Here is a 4,331-nt window from a genome sequence, read left to right on the forward strand (position 1 = left end):
GGAGCTCAACGGGGTCACTTGCACTGTCGAGAATATATAGTTGAACCCGTATATCCTGAGTTATCGTTATCCATGCCCAATCCTTATCAACTTTGTATACGAACCCAGTTACGTTTTGACCGATTGAATAACTGAAATATTGTGACGCACACGCGACTGATTGGTCTGCAAGCACAGATGGTTTGATGGACAGCTCGAACCGAATATTACTACTTTTTTCGGCTTTAGATTTAGACACGATCTTTGCTGTAAGTTGCCTGCCCGATCTTATAGTTACTAAACGGGTTCTCCGAAACATTACCATCGCTCGCCTATTAAAAACCAATATTAATCACATATTGTCATATCCATGACAGAAATAAGTAGATCAAGAGCATAAGGTAAGAAACGTGTTACCTCGGTGATATGTATCCGCCCATGTAAGCCGGAACCGAATTTCAATTTAAGCTCTAACGGTTTTATTTCAGTAATCTGAAACCAATAAAGTTGTATCTTTTATATAGAAGTTCTAAGGCCAAATTGTATACAAATTAAACAAAAAAAAACCTGACCTCTGCTTGAACGGAAGTTCCAACATCATAGCTAGACTTCTTTTATGCCCACTTTGCACTGGAAGTGTCTGTAGCCCTCTTCGAATATTATTTGCAGCAACATAAAAGCAATAATTTAAGTAGTAAACGCAGTTGAAATCGAGTAATTTGGACCCATGAATTCAAGATCAATAGCGAGCAGAGCCAAACCCATGTTTGTTATGGCGTAAGTCAACATTACCTTTTCTTTCTGAAGTTCTTGTAGTTGATAATGGAACTCGTCCAACTTCTTCAAGGATAAATCAGACATGTCAACATAAACAGCTTGATTTCTCGCACTGCTCACTGCAATTTCTCCACATATTTTTCGTATCTGTGCCTGCACATCCGATATCTCCTTTATCCGTTCATCTTTCTTCTTCCACAATTGTTCCAAAGCCAGTGCAATAGCAGCCCGATTATACATGGGTTTTCTTAAAGATACGACGTTTTTAATATTTAATATACAAAAATACATTTATTTAATCTGTGTAATACACATGGTTTTCTAAGATATAACTCTTTTTTATATCTATTCAACACGTGTAATATACGGGGTTTTTAAGGATGTAATTTTTTATTATTTGGTAGATTTATTCAACCCGATTATACACGGGTTTTTTTAAAGATACGACGTTTTAGTATTTAGTATACAAAATTACATTTATTTAATCCGTGTAATACACATGGTTTTTAAAGATATAATTTTTTTATTATTTGATATATAAAATTACATTTATTTAACCCGTAAAATATACAAGGTTCATAAAGATATAAGTTTTTATAATTTAATATATAAAATTATATTTATTAAACTCGTATAATACACGGGGTTCTAACCTAGTATATAAATATATATAGAGAGAGATACAATGAAAAAGGAAGTAAAAATGCGATTTTATGGTGTGAAAATAGTGGAATTCTTAAAAAAAAAATCAAAACAGTTAGTTGGATGATAAATTCATTTAGGATCAGAATATAATTAATGGCAACTGACATGTTTTATTAACGATTCGAAACAAGCAAATGGATGACAAGAGTGTGAGGACCACAATGACTTTGAGGGACGTTAAATCAGTCATCTAATGACCAAAAAATGTAGGGAGTATAGGGACCATTTTCTTAAAACAGAAATACACTATTAAAACTTTGAATCCTTTTACAACCTCTTAAACTTATGCAACTCATAAACTATTCATTTAAACTCTTTTTTCGTCATTTTATCTGAAACTGGGTGGTAAAGATTCTTGTGTTTCGGAAAAAAGATTAGAATTTAAATCCTGACATAAAGTAAATTAGGGTAATTTTTTTGTAAGTAGGGTTCTTGTAACATTCGTTGTGGTTAAAAAAGCTAAAGATAAAAAAATAAATTCTTTTCCAATAGATGTAAACTTAATTCTATATTAAACTAGTCAGTTTCCTCCCCTCCGATCCCGCAGAGAAGGGCCCATGATGATAAAGATGACAAAATTAGTATTAATAAAAACAGTATTAAGCTTCTTACGTTGTGGTTGGTGCGTAAAATTATACCAAGCATCACCAATGTCACACCATCGCAAGTGATCAACATTGAAAAGGCTAGTATAAAAAAGAAATAAAAATCGAGTGAAAAGTAAACGTGAAAACATTGAACTACGCATGCAAAACGTAAAACATAGAAAACAATAACTAAGTCGAATTAGCACCCGCGCGTTGCGATTGTGCCGTTAAATGGGAAAAATAGGCGTAAAAACGTTGAACCACAAATGCACGTTGCAGCGTGTTAACTCACAAAATTTAGACCAAAACGTAAAACGGAAAATTTGTTAAAGATAAAAAGTACATAGGACCAAGGTTGAAAGTGAAAAGTGTTGGAATTAAATTGTAAAATATGTAAAAGTATTTGAGTTAAAAGAAAAAAAAAACTAAAGATAAAGAAAACACCCAAAAGTTGGTACAGTCCGCTAAAGCTAAAAGTACAAACCATGATGCATAACAAAGTTGCAAATAACGCGCGTTGGGGGGGGGGGGGTAAAACAATGCCAAGTAGCTCCAATGTCACACCGCTTTTAGTAATCACCAATATCGAAAAGGCTTGTATGAAAAAGAAATAAAAAATTAAATAATCGAACGAAAAGTAGACATAAAAACGTTGAGCTACGCTTGCGAACACCCGATATAGTAATCAAACGAGATATGCGCAAGAGAATATCGACACGTGTTTTTTTATCAAAAAAACAAATAATAGAATACATGTACTGATACCAATGTTGTCGGCTGGTATCTATTCAGTTACTAACATTCGTTATAATACGGTACAAAAAATACTAAATTGCAATACGTTGAGAAAACCATAAGAAAATAATATACCGATATCAATGTTGTTAGACAGTATCGGTTGAGTCATCACGATAAAGAACAAAAAAAAATACATATATTTGAACATGTTCGAATTAAACTTTTCTCGAATAATAGATAAAGAATATGCATGCCGCAACAATATATTCAAAAATTTATGAAATGTATATAGGGGTGGGTCTTTTATCGAAAACCGACCCGAAGATGTATCATGCCACAACATAACCTTGTAGCTCACAACCTTATGTTTGTAACTTTTATGTAAGAGTGAATTTCAAGGATTGTCCTTTATCTTTATAGCCAATTTCAGGCGTTGTCCTTTATGTTCAAAATTGACGAGTTTTATCCTTTATATTTCAGATTGTTGCACGGTTTATCCTTTGGCCCTAACCCAGTTGGTTTTTTCTGTTAAATCAGAACATGTGCAATGCACATGAGGGTAGTTTTTGTCTTTTCACTCATTTCTTCCTCTCTACCATCACAACTACCATCTCCTCTTCCACCACCACCACCGTAACCGCCTTCAAGCACCACCACCGCAACCTCCTTCCACCACTCATCCTCTCTCTGCCTCTCTCTCTCTACACTACCCCGCCCCCACAGCCGGAGATCCGCCTTCAAGCACCCCCACAGCCGGAGATCCGCCTTCAAGCACCACCGCACCACCCACACAGCACCACCGCACCACCTGTTCACCCCCACAGCTGGAGATCCGCCTTCTGTAGACCCGCCTTAAAACACACACTTTCTATCTCTCCTCTCTCTCTAGATCTCCTACACCACCACCACCTGATGCCACCCACCCCCATATCAACATCGCACCACCTCCACACTGCCAACTGCCACCACGTCTGGGTTGGATCCAGACGCACTTCAGAATCATTTGCAATGAAAAAACAGTTTGGTAGCCATGAGTCAAGCCATGGTTCCAGTCATCATCTTCCCCAAATATGAACCCTAATTCGCCCCTTTCGATTTCACGTCAAATTCGAGTTCCATGATCACATTTTATGGATAAAACCTTAGGGCTTTTGATTGGAAAATGGAAACGAGTAGAATGGTGGCTAGCTCACCTCAAATCGGTGCACTAATTATGATGGTTTCTCACAGGAAAAGCTTGTCTTCCGAGTTCCAACAGGGCCAGCCCAGTGCAAGCTCTCAAAACGCTAGTTAATGTCGCCTGATCGGCCAAAAACCCACATCGTTTCATTCGTTTGAAGAGGTTCAAAGCTTCATCTCCGTCACTATTCTGAGCAAAGGCACCGATTACTGAGTTCCAAACTATCAAATCATGTGTCTCCATCTCGTTAAAAACGGTTAACGCGTTTGACAGTTCGCCCTACTTGGAGTAGTTATCGATGAGCGCACTTCTTACGAACACATCAGAGTCCAAACCGGCTTTAGTTATGCTGCAATGGAGAGAGG

General features: G+C 36.9%; 1 long non-coding RNA gene across 1 annotated transcript; it reads right to left on the reverse strand.

Moving 5' to 3' along the window:
• Positions 1-254: 254 nt before the first annotated feature.
• On the reverse strand, positions 255-572 carry LOC110925259. The gene is made up of 3 exons (XR_002584464.2): positions 552-572; positions 397-471; positions 255-311 (listed from the first exon to the last, which is right to left on the reverse strand). It is a non-coding gene; the product is annotated as an uncharacterized LOC110925259 (long non-coding RNA).
• Between the last annotated feature and the right edge of the window lie 3,759 nt (positions 573-4,331).

Source organism: Helianthus annuus, chromosome 17 (genome assembly GCF_002127325.2).
Source record: "Helianthus annuus cultivar XRQ/B chromosome 17, HanXRQr2.0-SUNRISE, whole genome shotgun sequence".
Taxonomy (NCBI): domain Eukaryota; kingdom Viridiplantae; phylum Streptophyta; class Magnoliopsida; order Asterales; family Asteraceae; genus Helianthus; species Helianthus annuus.